Here is a 15,689-nt window from a genome sequence, read left to right as displayed (position 1 = left end):
CCCCTAGAGCCACCTTGGGACGCGGGCCCGGCTCCAGCTCCAGTTCCAGCTCCTAGCCACGTGGCTTCGATGGCAGCTCGACCCCCCCCCCCCCCCCCCCACCGACCTTGGGCCAGCTTCCCCTCAGCAGGGCCAGGTTCCGCCCCAGCCTTCAGGACCATGGACAGCGCCGCGGAACTTTCTCCCCCCTCGGATTAGGGCGAGGCTTCCTGTTCGCCCTGGGGTGGGGCAGGGAAGAGAGAGAGAGAGAGAGAGAGCTCCAGGAGCTTCTTAACTAATCAGAGACGGGAACAGGAGGCGAGAAAGAGCAAGGGTGGGGGAGCAGGCAAGAAGCTGCCAGTGAGTGCCAGCAGCCAACCTCGTTAATGTACTGGGGGGGGGGGGGCTTCTCGCTGTGGTTAAGGGCTGGTTAGGGACGTTTCCTTGCATTTGCCAGACTTCTTCTCCAGCACAGACGGTGTAAGTCGATTCCTGGGCATCAGAGCCGGGGCTGAGGTGCTCATGAGAAATTCATGCCTGGATGCATTCCGGGAGGCAGAGGGGGGGGGGGGGGTGGGGGGGAAGGTCAGGGAGGTGGGGGGTCCTGCCCTAAGTAGCCAGGAACCAGTGGCCTAGAGGACACGCGAGCCGGATGCCGGGATCCGTGCAGGTCGATACAGGGGCACCAGGGAACTGCACTGTCACAAACTGGGCTGCCTCTCATTTCTCTATTAAAGCAGCCTCTGAGCTGTCTCTTGTCTCGCTCTCTTTGCATATATATATATATATTTTTTTTTTCGTTTTGTTTGTAATTTGGTTGCAGTCCCTCCACCATCAGCAGCTTCCGCTGGCTGCAATCCCATCCAACTTCAAGGCTTTTCAAACTCTTCAACTGATTCATCCATCTCCCCCCTTCCCCATCTACCATCCTCCCACGCCTCCCTACTTAACATACAAGGCATCTGTCACTTTTCAGGACTCTCCCTTTACAACCTTTTACCCCAGGACGGGGTCTTTTCATATCTCCCACCCCGTACTATCTCATCTGAACAAAGACTGTCATTTTCTGGTTACCCCCTTCCTCCACCTTCCTGCCCGGGGTCTGTCTGGCAATGCAGTGACAGCCAGCCCAGCAGACGGTGAGCGGATCTCAGATGGCAACAGAAGAGCTGTCAGCACTCACCCTGGCACTGCCGTCTCTGCAATCAGATGCATTCCCCCCCCACACACACACACACACACTCCCCACCACCACTACCATCCTCTCCAAGCCCTGGAGTTGGAGCCCTCCTATCTGGGATCTGGTTGCTGGAATAAATCGCTCCCCCCCCCCCAAATAAAAAAAAATTGGATTCTTAGAGACTTGTTTACAAATTAGGGTCTCTCTCTTCTTTTCTTTTCTTTTCTTTTCTTTTTCTAATGAAACATTAGCCCAGCCTTCCGGTCCCCTCGCATTTTCTCTCCTTGGCAGAGAGATAATGTCATTACCTGTTGGTTAGTACAGAGTAATTATAAGCAACCCCGCTCTATTATCCTCCTCTCCTCACTCACCCAGGGATTTTTTTTTCACCCATTTTCATTAACACAATTCATTCTTTTCCCCCCGTCTCACGTTTCCATTTTGTCTGGTCAGAGCTAAGTTTGGTTACAGCAGCCAGGCCCCCTCCCCCTGCTTTCTGGGGCTTAGGACCAGGTTTCTGACCTGGATATCTTTCCTCACCAGGGAAATCAAGACCAATGTGGAATAGACATCGCTCTTCTGCCTTCCTCCTCCCTCTGATGCTGGCTGGGGGATGGGGAGGGGTTGGAGATTTGGAGAGTTTGGTCCATTATGGCTTGCTTGACTTCCTAAATGCCCCTTATGTGAGTCAGCCATCAGATTTTACAGTCTGTACACACTCAAAGAGGCCTCACTTAATCAGAGGGACTTTTCTGATGGGAGAGGAGGAATCTCACTTTCTGCACATCCTTTCATCAGTAAAACCTCCCTCTCAAGAAACACTGAAAGTTGGGGGTTTTTTTTTTGCCACATTTCTGTTTATTTTGTATTTTCAATTTTCATCACAACAATTAACATTACAATAATCGATCTGACTTTACATATCAAGGACAAAAAGAACAAAAAAATCTATTAGGATGAGATCCACAGAACCTTGGGGGGGGGGGGGGGGGGGGCGCTGTTCACAAATCCTAACCCTTCGAAAAAGCATTGACGGGTGGCTCCTTCCCTGTGTATCTCTCTCACCCAAACTGGGCCGGTTTACAAGATGCCCGCGGGCATCACCTTGGGGAAGTCACTGGGAAGATGGAGATTTCCCTGCTCATTGTGAAATCAGACAAAATGAGAGTTCCAGGAATGGCCCTTGCCTTATAAAGCCCAGAACCTGTTCATGGACGTGGCTTTAGTCAGAGCCAGAAGGAAGCTCGGGGGATTTTTAGTTTTGGATTCCTTTCCCTTGTTCAGAAATATTCATCAGCCTAGGACAAAACACAATTTGGAAGGGCTTCATAAGTTTTCCAGATTGCATTTCTCCTCTAGGCACAATTTTACAGGTAATATGATAAGTCATGCATTCATTTGAGCAGAGGTGTGTGTGCCATGCCACCTTGCACTTTACATCTTGTATGCAAATCTCACAAAACACTGTGAGTCACTGGCAGGTTTGGCACTTCCTGCAGGATCTCACAGCATAGGAGACCATGTCCTCCTCTGGATCTAACGCAGGTTTCTGGGGATTCCGGCAGCACCTCACAGTGCAGGACATAATGCCTTCGACTGTTTCTAATGTGGGTCTGTGTGCGCTCCTGCAGGAGTTCACACCAGAGGACATAGCTTCATCCATCCACAGTATCTCATGCAAATTTAGGGGAGCTCCTGCAGGATCTCACAGTGCAGGAGACCATGCCTTTCACTGTATCTCATGCAGTTTTAGGGGAGCTCCTGCAGGATCTCACGGTGCAGGAGACCATGCCTTTCACTGTATCTCATGCAGTTTTAGGGGAGCTCCTGCAGGATCTCACGGTGCAGGAGACCATGCCCTGCACTGTATCTCATGCAGTTTTAGGGGAGCTCCTGCAGGATCTCACGGTGCAGGAGACCATGCCCTGCACTGTATCTCATGCAGTTTTAAGGGAGCTCCTGCAGGATCTCACGGTGCAGGAGACCATGACCGTCACTGTATCTCATGCAGTTTTAGGGGAGCTCCTGCAGGATCTCACGGTGCAGGAGACCATGCCCTTCACTGTATCTCATGCAGTTTTAGGGGAGCTCCTGCAGGATCTCACGGTGCAGGAGACCATGCCCTTCACTGTATCTCATGCAGTTTTAGGGGAGCTCCTGCAGGATCTCACGGTGCAGGAGACCATGCCCTTCACTGTATCTCATGCAGTTTTAGGGGAGCTCCTGCAGGATCTCACGGTGCAGGAGACCATGCCCTGCACTGTATCTCATGCAGTTTTAGGGGAACTCCTGCAGGATCTCACGGTGCAGGAGACCATGCCCTTCACTGTATCTCATGCAGTTTTAGGGGAGCTCCTGCAGGATCTCACGGTGCAGGAGACCATGCCCTTCACTGTATCTCATGCAGTTTTAGGGGAGCTCCTGCAGGATCTCACGGTGCAGGAGACCATGCCATTCACTGTATCTCATGCAGTTTTAGGGGAGCTCCTGCAAGATCTCACAGTGCAGGAGACCCTGTTAATGCAGAGTTTTGTAATTCAGGATTTTTTACAGAGCAAGACATAATCTAAGTGCAGCTGGCATATGGCACCGACTTTACTATGCGCTCAGTCTGAAATCTTGGCATGCACCTTGATCACTTTCAAGCAATCTGCTGCCAGGTCAGTAGAGGTCAGATTTCAGAAAGAGCTTCCCCTCCCATGTACGTGTCGGACACAAAATTAAACTTTAGGTGAGTTTTCCCTTCTGATAAATTGCTGTAGAAGAAGAAAAAATGAAGATGGAAGGCAGCAGAAGATAACGCAAGAGACACCGTCAAGGTCAATGGAAGAGGTGATGAGTAATCACAGCCCAGAAATACTGCAGCCCAGAGCACTTTCCTGCTGTCCATAATCAGCAAACCTCACTGCAGTGACTTTTTATAGACTTGGCCCTAGCGTGTTCCAAGAAGGCCTCACCCTCCTCAGTTTGCTTGGAAAAGGTGGAGGTGTGATTTTCATACTGGTTCCATAATGTCCTCCTCTACACAGAAACCTGAAGGCACATAACTCATCTTATAGGCAGATGCCCACCCCAGATGGGGGATCTTCCTGGTATACCACCCACCATCCAGTACAATCAAAGCCCTGCATAACCTCCTACAACTAATGTTGGAAATTCCCCTGAACTACCCAAGAACGTTTTTCCTAGGAGATGTCAACATTCACATTGATGAACATAAGCTAGCCACACCTCAAGACTTCCTAGCCACACTTGAGACTCTGGGTCTGACCCAAGTGATCTCTGAACCAACCCATGAACTAGGACATATACTGGACCTAATACTAGGTCCAACCCAACTGCTACAGCAATTTACAATTGAAAGCATTCAGACCAGCCGGCTCTCCTGGACCAATCACTATGAAATGTGCCCTCTTTCACTCTAAAACGTCAACCTAGAGACTATCTTAAGGCTGGTCTGACCACCATCTCACATAAACCCACAGTCCTTCCTATGTGCTCTCCAACGGGACATGGAACAAATCACGGACAACCCTGGATGAAAGCTGGAACTCAGACCTCAAGCTACCCATAGAGGAAATCACTCCCTGGAAAAGCATTTGCATCAAGAATCCCAGACTCACCCTCTGGTTCACAACTACTTTAAAAGAACTAAAAAGAACAGGCAGAAAACTAGAAGGCAAAGATGAAATCCCATGTGGACAAAATGGAATGCAGGCAGCACCAGACAACTTAGCACAATGCCATCACAAAGGGCAAAAGAGACAACCTCATCAATATAATCAACCAAATGGAAAAATCACCCAGATAATTGTTACAAGCCATGAATACCATATCCCCACTACCCCCTCCTTCACAATTAAAGCCCAATGTAACAAACTGGCCGTATGTTTCACTAAAAAGAGCACACACATCTTGTTAGAATTAGATAGTTAATCCAGTACAAGAACAGCAGCTGCCACCATCAATCACCCTCACAGCTTTCACCCAGCTGTGAATTGAAGATGTAGATTCCATACTCTCCATCATCAGAGCAACTACCTGCCTAGAAGACCCTTGTCCTTTGTGGTTCCTTAAGCAAGCCAAATCTGGCCTTCTACACCACATCCAAACCATTACAAATACTTTGCTCACTGAAGCTCACCTCCCAAATTGCCTCAAAAAAGCAATAGTCTGGCCTACTCTCAAGAAACACAACCTCAATGCAATGACAGAGAGGAGCACCCGGGAGGCAGTGTGGCGCTTTATGTCCGGGATGGCATAGAGTCCAACAGGATAAAGATCCTGCATGAGACTAAATGTACACTCGAATCTTTATAGGTAGAAATCCCTTGTGTGTTGGGGAAGAGTATAGTGAAAGGAGTATACTACCGTCCACCTGGCCAAGATGGTGAGATGGACAGTGAAATGCAAAGAGAAATTAGGGAAGCTAACCAAACTGGTAGTGCAGGAATAATGGGAGATTTCAATTACCCCAATATTGACTGGGTAAATATATCATCGGGACATGCTACAGAGATAAAGTTCCTGGATGGAATAAATGACAGTTTTATTGAGCAATTGGTTCAGGAACCAATGAGAGGGAGCTACTTTAGATCTAATTCTCAGTGGGGTGCAGGATTTGGTGAGAGAGGTAACGGTGGTGGGGCCGCTTGGCAATAGTGATCATAATATGGTCAAATTTGAATTAATGACTGGAAGGGGGACAGTATGTAAATCCACGGCTCTAGTACTAAACTTTTAAAAGGGAAACTTTGATAGAATGAGAAAAATAGAAAAAAACTGAAAGGTGAAGCTATAAAGGTAAAAAGTGTGCAACAGAGGTGGACATTGTTAAAAAATACCATCCTAGAAGCACAGACCAGATATATTCCACACATTAAGAAAGGTGGAAAGAAGGCAAAATGATCACCGGCATGGTTAAAAGGGGAGGTGAAAGAGGCTATTTTAGCCAAAAGATCTTCATTCAAAAATTGGAAGAAGGATCCATCAGAAGAAAATAGGATAAAGCATAAGCATTGGCAAGTTAAATATAAGACATTGTTAAGACAGACTAAGAGAGAATTTGAAAAGCAGTTGGCCATAGAGGCAAAAATTCACAATAAAAACTTTTTAAAATATGTCCAAAGCAGAAAGCCTGAAAGGGAGTTGGTTGGACCGTTGGATGATCAAGGGGTTAAAGGGACACTTAGAGAAGATAAGGCCATCATGGAAAGATTAAACAATTTCTTTGCTTAAGTGTTTACTGAAGAGGATGTTGGGGAGATACCGGTTCCGGAGAAGGTTTTCATGGGTGATGATTCAGATCAACTGAACCAAATCACGGTGAACCTGGAAGATGTGGTAGGCCTGATTGACAAACTGAAGAGTAGTAAATCACCTGGACTGGATGGTATACATCCCAGGGTTCTGAAAAAACTAGAAAATGAAATTTCAGACCTATTAGCAAAAATTTGTAACCTATCATTAAAATCATCCAATGTACCTGAAGATTGGAAGATGGCCAATGTAACCCCTATATTTAAAAAGGGATCCAAGGGTGATCCAGGAAACTATAAACTGATGAGCCTGACTTCAGTGCCAAGAAAAATCATGGAAACTGTTATAAAGAATAACATCACAAAACATTTAGATAGACATGGTTTGATGGGACAGAGCCAGCATGGATTTAACCAAGGGAAGTCTTGCCTCACAAATCTCCTACATTTTTTTGAAGGGGTGAATAAACATGGGGTGAATAAACATGTGGACAAAGGTGAACCAGTAGATGTGGTGCATTTGGATTTTCAGAAGGCGTTTGATAAAGTCCTACATGAGAGGCTTCTAGGAAAACTAAAAAGCTATGGGATAGGAGGTGATGTCCTTTTGTGGATTGCAAGTTGGATAAAAGATAGGAAACAGAGAGTGGGATTAAATGGTCAATTTTCTCAGTGGAAAAGGGTAAACAGTGGAGTGCCTCAGGGATCTGTACTTGGACAGGTGCTTTTTAATATATTTATAAATGATCTGGAAAGGAATATGACGAGTGAGGTGATCAAATTTGCGGATGATACAAAATTGTTCAGAGTAGTTAAACCTCAAGCGGATTGTGATACATTACAGGAGGACCTTGTGAGACTGGAAGATTGGGCATCCAAATGACAGATGAAATTTAATGTGGACAAGTGCAAAGTGATACATATAGGGAAAAATAACCCATGCTGTGGTTACACAATGTTAGATTCTATCTTAGGAGTTACTACCCAGGAAAGAGATCTAGGTGTCATAGTGGATAATACATCGAAATCATCGGCTCAGTGTGCTGTGGCAATCAAAAAAGCAAACAGAATGTTTGGAATTATTAAGAAGGGAATGGCAAATAAAATGGAGGATGTCATAATGCCTCTGTATCGCTCCATGGTGAGACCGCACTTTGAACACTGTGTGCAGTTCTGGTCACTGCATCTCAAAAAGGATATAGCTGGACTGGACAAAATGCAGAGAAAGGCGACCAAAATGATAAGGGGCATGGAACGGCTGCCGTATGAGGAAAGGCTAAAGAAATTAGAGCTGTTCAGTTTGGAGAAGCGATGACTGAGGGGGGATATGATAGAAGTCTACAAAATCATGAAAGGACTTGAACAAGTTAATGTAAATTGGTTATTTACTCTCTCAGATAATAGAAGGACTGGGGGGCACTCCATGAAGTTAGAAAGTAGCTCATTTAAAACAAATCAAAGAAAATTATTTTTCACTCAGTGCATAGTTAAGCTCTGGAATTCATTGCCAGAGGATGTGGTTACAGCAGTTAGTGTAGCTGGGTTTAAAAAAGGTTTGGATAAGTTCCTAGAGGATAAATCCATAAACTGCTATGATGGTGATTAATAAGTAATAGTAGCTTGTGATCTGTCTCTAATGTTTGTGTACTTGCCAGGTATTGTGACTTAGATTGGCCACTGCTGGAAACAGGATACTGGGCTTGATGGACCCTTGGTCTGACCCAGTATGGCATATCTTATGTTCTTATATTCTCATTCCAAATGACCTGAACAATTACCACCCAGTCTCTAACTTCCCTTTCTTCAGCAAAAACATTGAGAAAGTGGTCCAAATGCAACTCTCCGATCACCTACACAGCACTAGCACACTAGATCCTATCAATCGGGATTCTGACCTCATCACAGCATGGAAACAACACTCGTAAGTCTGGAGTACAAACTCCCCATGTACCAGGACCATGGTCAATAAGCCCTACTAATACTCCTTGACATCAGCATTCTTTGACATGGTTGGCCATAATATCCTCATCTCCCAACTAAACTATGTAGGAATCACTGGCCCTGCACTAGCCTGGTTCACCTCTTTCCTACAAGACCACATGCAAGTTGTTGTATTAGGAATGGCTCTCTCAGAACCATAACCAATCACCTATGGGGCTCCACAAGGATCCATGCTATCACCTATCTTTTTCAATATCTACATGCCTCCCCCCCCCCCCCCCCCCCCCGCAGGACACCTTATCAAAGACCATGAAATCACATATCATTTCTATGCCGACAACATCAAGCTGATGGTTCCTCTTAAAACAAATCACGTTGCAGCCATCACCAACCTAAATAGCTGCCTGGGAAAAATTGCCTATTGGCGACACCAAAATAAGCAGCCTAAATCCAAAGGAAATGGAGATGCTATATATTGGAAAACATGGACCCAGCCATCTCCCTCCACAAATGATTCTGGAGGGAAGGACCCTAACCCCAAGACCAGAGCCTAGGGGTCACCCTGGACTCCCAATTCAACATCAAACCCCCCATGACTCAAGCAGTGACCAGAGCCACCTTTTTCCAACACCTTCTTCGCCATCCTCATCCCCTCCTAGACCTTACAGCTTTTGTGGTGGCCGGCTAAGCCACTGTGCCCTCTTGCCTGGATTATTGCAATGCGCCATGTGCTGGAATCCCAAAAAACCCTCAACTGCCACCTACACCTGGTACAAAATGTGGCAGTTATTTTGATCATTGAACATGGACAAATCTGAACATATTACTCTTCTCCTAAAATCCCAACCCTGGCTTACCAACAAGGTACCACACTAAATTCAAACTCCTGACCCTAGCCTACAAAACCATCCATGATGGCACCCACCTACCTAAACAAATTACTAACCCCATATGAGCCCACCCGAACCCTTTGTTCAAAACCCCAGGCCCACATAACAGTGCCTTCTTCCAGAGAAATCACCTTCACCAACACTAGAAAGAGAACTTTTGCAGGATCAGTTCCTACCCATCTGGAACTCCCTGCCACCTCACATCAGACGGGTCCAGGATCTCTTCTCTTTCAGAAAATTAGTGAAGACCTGGCTATTTGAGGCAGTTTTGGGTGCAAACCAATTTTTTTAATGATTTTAATTTTAGTATTGATTTTAGTCGTTTACTTAAGAGATTTTATGACATGTTGAAATTACGTAATTATATTTTAGACTGCCAATTTTGAATTGCAAATGTTTTAACTGATATTTGCCCATTAATGGAAACCAATGTGATATGTTCTGCATGAATGCCGGTATATAAAAACGAATAAATAAATAAATAACCCCCCCCCCCACCCTGAATGCTTCGACTTGTTCCTGCCTCCCCCATAACCTCTCATGATTTTAGCCTAGCTCCGCTTCACTGCTGTGTTCTGTATACATTGGTTATTGTCTAATATTTGTTGTACCCTGTACAATTGCGATTCTTTATATTTATCAGCTACTTTGTGTCATGCTCACAAATTCCGAAATCTGTACCTTTCCGCTGTTGTACTGTAAGACACCACGCTGTAACCGACCTCTGGTTGTAGCATGCTTTGATCGCCCTCACTGGAAAATTGAGCCATAAATAAACGATGATGATGATGATGATGGAAGAACATCTAGGCATGAGCAATGTTTCAAAAGCGTATGAGAGGCAAGCAGGACCTCAAATGACCCTTGCCTGAAGTACCTATGCTGCAATGTTATCTCCTGTTGTGAGTCAACATTTAGGGCACCTCCCCTAAGCACCTTCCACTAACAGCAGCTTCCCAGGCTACCAGATTCCTGTTTTTCAGGATAACCAAAACCAAGAAAGGACTATCCTCAGAACCAATGCAAGCCAAAGCAGTATCTATATCTTATATCTATATATATGAGCCAAAAGGCTACACTACAGACCAGGGAATCCCTCAGACTCAACCCTCAGGATCCTCAATGGGTCTGGCTTTTGGGGATAGCCGTAACCGACATGTTTGCCTGCAGTGGCCTAAATACTAGCTGGCCATAACTGAATACTAATAATGGGCCTGATTTTAAAAAGCATTTACTCGAGTAAAAACCAGGTTTACTGGAGTAAATTCACTTTACTTGAGTAAGTGGGTTTTTGAAAATTGCTACAATATCTGCCATTGACTTGTCTATAGGATTTACTCACATAAGTGCACTTTACTTGAGTAAATGGCTTTTGAAAATTGCTACAATAGTAGCTACATTTACGCATGTAACTCCTTTTGAAAATGACCCCCTAAGTGTCTATTTTTCTTTAAAATAGGGGAAAGGGGGTCATTATTATTTTAAATTAAAAAAAAAAAAACCAAACACACTTGGACAAATGCAATTTAAAAATAAAATCCTAATATGCAGATTTAGCTGCCCACCCCCATCTGCACATCCTTTCAAGAGATGTAAGTACCGGTGATCTGGATGGCAGACGTGTTCTAGGTGCATCCAGCCGTGGGGGCAGGCCAAGGAAAAAGGCAGTCTTAGATAATGATTTTGTCTTTTCTGAAGCTTCATTTGATCATTAAAATGAAATACAATTAAGGCAGACCGTCTGATAGAACAACAAAGCATCAGATAAGGGAGAAGATTTGATGCAATCAAGGTGGGGGGTCAGGGAAAGGCCCACAAAAGGCTTGTGCTAAGGGTGATCAAGGGTTTCTCTAAGCATATTTGACAAATCAACATGCCGTGTAAGCTGTCCAAGGTGCAATTAACCAAAACCTCCATAATGAAGGCTAGAAGGAGGTGGGAGGCTGCACTGGGGGACCTGCCAAACTACACAACAGATGGGGCATCTCTTGGCTGTGTGCATGCCTTGGGGACCTCCTGATTCTGGAGACTCCCCTGACAGAGGAAATCATGTGTCATCGGGTCATGATTCATTACAGCACAGGCGCGCTCCTGCTGACAGTCAGCATTATCCAAAGATGTGAAACAATGGTTATATGGAGGACCTAAACATGTATACTCGAGAGTGGAAGAGAGACACAAAGGGTATGATAGAGACGTTCAGGCTCAGCAAAGGTAGAAATCAGGGACAAGAAGCAAAGCTTTTCTAGTGTAAAATACATTTTTTAAAAGAAGAGGTCAGAGTATGAGATTCCAGGACTATAGACAGAAAGGGTGATAGGTGCATGGAACAGCAGCCCAGGGAAGATGATGGCCAAAAAGATTAAAGATCAGTAAAAGCACAAAGGATGCTTAGCTGTGAGGGTAAAGCCTGGGATAAGCACAGAGGATGCTTAGGTGTGAGGGTAAAGCCTGGGATAAGCACAGAGGATGCTTAGGTGTGAGGGTAAAGCCTGGGATAAGCACAGAGGATGCTTAGGTGTGAGAGGTAAAGCCTGGGATAAGCACAGAGGATGCTTAGGTGTGAGGGTAAAGCCTGGGATAAGCACAGAGGATGCTTAGGTGTGGGGGGTAAAGCCTGGGATAAGCACAGAGGATGCTTAGGTGTGAGGGATAAAGCCTGGGATGAGCACAGAGGATGCTTAGGTGTGAGGGTAAAGCCTGGGATAAGCACAGAGGATGCTTAGGTGTGAGGGTAAAGCCTGGGATAAGCACAGAGGATGCTTAGGTGTGAGGGGTAAAGCCTGGGATGAGCACAGAGTATCCTTAGGTGTGAGGGGTAAAGCCCAGGATAAGCACAGAGTATCCTTAGGTGTGAGGGGTAAAGCTCGGGATAAGCACAGAGGATGCTTAGGTGTGAGGGGTAAAGCCCGGGATAAGCACAGAGGATGCTTAGGTGTGAGGGGTAAAGCCTGGGATAAGCACAGAGGATGCTTAGGTATGAGGGTAAAGTCTGGGATAAGCACAGAGGATGCTTAGGTGTGAGGGGTAAAGCCTGGGATAAGCACAGAGGATGCTTAGGTGTGAGGGATAAAGTCTGGGATAAGCACAGAGGATGCTTAGGTGTGAGGGATAAAGCCTGGGATAAACACAGAGAAGCCTTTCAGGCCAATACAGTACAGTGCGCTCCAATGGAGCGCACTGTTAACCTGTCATTGGACGCGTGTTTTCCCTTATGCCTTATTCAGTAAGGGCGATATTAAGTCGGAGGTCCCGAAGGGTAAAAAAAGTAAAAAAAAAATTGAAGTTGGCTGGTGGCTGTCGGGTCGAAAACCGGACGCTCAATTTTGCCGACGTCCGGTTTCCGAGCCCATGGCTGTCAGCGGGCTCGAGAACCGACGCCGGCAAAATTGAGCGTCGGCTGTCAAACCCGCTGACAGCCGCCGCTCCGGGTCAAAAGTAGGCGCTAGGGACGTGCTAGTGTCCCTAGCGCCTCCTTTTGCCTGTTTCTACCGCCGGACCTAATTTAAATACTGCATCCCGCGGACTTTACTGAATCGGCTTGTTTGTTATGAAGGAAATGCCAGAGATATGGATCCTATGTGCAGAAGCTGGATGGGCTCTTTGCCGCTCTCTGTCATTAGATTCTGAGTGTCTATGCTTCTGTTTTCCTCCCAGGATGACTGTACCGACGTACTCTGGGCCCTCTGTGAAGCAAAGGCTGAAAGGAGAGGAGTCTGCTGGGCTTGTCAGCCATGCTCATATACTGGCCCGGGGCCACTCCCGTTCCTCCATTCCCATCGGACACGGGCACCTCGCCCTGTGCAATACATCAGAAGCAGATCAGCTCATGGACAGAGGACAGGGATTTGCGATTTCCTGCCATGCAAAGAAGCAAGCCCCTGAGTTGTGTTTTTTGTGGCAAAATATTGTAGTAAGGCAGACGAGAAAAATGCACCAACTCCAGCTCTGAATTTGTCCGTAGTGTGAACATTTTTCAAGACTGTTCCTTTGTGCCACGGGGGCATAAACTCCAACAGAAGCTTCACTGCAGTTAAGGACAGCAGTGCACCCATGTCAGCTGCTTCCCCACTGCAGCCCTGCCATGGCAAACCCCTTGAGATTGTGGCTGCTTTCCAGGATGCTTCTGTAACTGGCTGGCCAGCTGGATGCACTCCCGGCCACCACGCTCACCAGTGCTTGCAGGGACGGCTGAAGACCCAGTGCCTGCCCACCATGACTGCAGGCGAGGACCAGGTCAAGCTAAGTAGCCCTGGCCACTGGGCAATGGGAAAAAATGTTAAGGATCTGACTGCCAGAGTCACGAGTGTGAATCCCCCTCCCCCCAACCACAAAATCCCAGCACCCAAGCAAGGGAGCTCTGAATCGTTCGGGCTTCCCAGGGTTAATGGAGGCAGAGCTTCCAAGAAAACATTTCAGCATCTGTTCCCCTGAGTAATTGGAAAGGCAGAAGGAACACGGGTTCACAGTTTCCTCATCGGAACGTAGGATGGAGATGGTGGAGATTTGTGTGTTTGCAAGGCTGCATCTGTTCCCCTGTCTGTCTCCTGTTTCAGGCTGAGGGATCACAAGCCTCCGTGGTGTGACTGACAGACAGACAGAATTTTTGCATCTTGTTTATTCGGGAAGGAAGCTGGTGTCCCTTGACAGGGGCCTGGCAGGGCTGTGACAGGTCAAGTCCTCTCTGAAGGGGGGGGGGGGGGGGGGGAGGGGTGTCCTGGCCCCAGGCAACTGTTTGGTGGCCAAACACAAGTGTTTAGAGACTGCCGCTTCTGAGCTGGATGGATTACTCACAAGAGGAGGCGGCAGAAAAGCAGACTGTGTGCATTTCCCTGCCTCCACCCCATCATTCCCTTCGTCTTCCCACTCCCACTCCCACCTCACCATCAATAAGAAATGATGACTTTTCCAGGACAGTGCTGGGGACCCAATGATGATAGAGGGTGTAATAACCTCACCCTGCCCCACCCCAGGAGCCAGTGTAATAAAGAACAGCCTTGCTCAGGCTCGCAGGCACTGGCAGCAGTACCTAGAGGGTTTAATAAACATAGAAACAGAGAAATGACGGCAGAAAAGGACCAAATGGTCCATCCAGTCTGCCCAGCACGCTTCTGGTAGTATCTGCTGCGCCGTGCAGGTTACCCCCCTGCTTATCTGTTTCCCAGACCGTGAAAGTCAGGGCCCTCGTTGCTTGCTGTTTGAGTCCAATTCCCCATTATGCCTTGCCATGCAAGCAGAGATCAATGATGGAGGTGCATTAACAGTAAGAAGGTTTATTGATTAAGGGCAGTAATCCCCGTGCTTCTGCTAAGGGTAGTGACCCCGCACCATCAAGTTACCCCCATGCAAGCTTTTCCTCATTCCCATCCTCTCGCCTTTAGGGATCCCCAGTGTTCATCCCATGCCCCTTTGAATTCCTTCACTGTTTTTGTCTTCACCACCCCCTCTGGAAGGGCATTGCAGGCATCCACCACCCTCTCCAAGAAGAAATATTTCCTGACGTTGGTTCTGAGTCGTCCTCCCTGGAGTTTCATTTCGTGACCCCTAGTTCTTCTGATTTCTTTCCAAAGGAAAAGGTTTGATGTTTGTACATCATTAAATCATTTCAGGTATCTGAAGGTCTGTTTCATATCTCTGTTATGGTTTTGAGGTGTTGGAGTGGATTCTTGGGTACTGTGGCAGATGACCACGCCCACAGGGAGGAGCCCCACGGGGAGCCACAGTACTGGGTTAGACTCAGGATGCACAAACACAGAGATTTGTCTTTTATTGTACAGCAGAATGATACCACCGGAGGTGGCAGTAGTGAGGTGACCCAGAGGTAGCAGTCCAGGGACCCTCGGCAGAGGGGACCCGTCTCACAGTGATAGTATAGGGAGTGCAGGATGCAGGTTCCCAGTGCTGAGCTGTAGATGAGACAGACTGACAATGTTAGATTACTCACTAAGTTGGTAGCTGTATAGATGGAGATCCCAGCAGGCAGAGGTAGTTGAATACAGGCACCAAGCCAGGGAGAGCAGGCCCTCGAGAAGCGAGAACCTGATCCCTGATGGGCACCTGAAAGAAAGCAAAGGGCCCCCGAGGAGCGGGTACCCAGGTTACAGAAATACCCCGAAGGGCAGAGAGAGAGCTTCCAGCGGCAGCAGGGAAGCGGCAGAGCAGCTTAGACCGGACAAGTCCAATCCTTGCTAACTCGATTTGTTAGCAACCGAAGGGCAGGCTAAATACCCGGATGGCGTGACGTCGCTCGAGGGGGCCGTCCCCGAGGTTCCCCCCATGACGTGGATAAAGACGTGGGTGGCGTGCGCACAGCGCACCCTAGGAGGCCCTCAGGAGAAACATGGCGGATTGCCTTGCCATTGCCGTTCCGGGGGCACCGGAGAGAGCGGCATGCAGATGCAGCGATAGCCATCTTCCCAAGGCTAGCGGGGAGAGCAGAGA

The sequence above is a fragment of the Rhinatrema bivittatum genome, chromosome 19, assembly GCF_901001135.1.
Source record: "Rhinatrema bivittatum chromosome 19, aRhiBiv1.1, whole genome shotgun sequence".
Classification (NCBI taxonomy): domain Eukaryota; kingdom Metazoa; phylum Chordata; class Amphibia; order Gymnophiona; family Rhinatrematidae; genus Rhinatrema; species Rhinatrema bivittatum.
The sequence above is the reverse complement of the archived record's forward strand: the minus strand, read 5'-3'. Positions refer to the sequence as shown.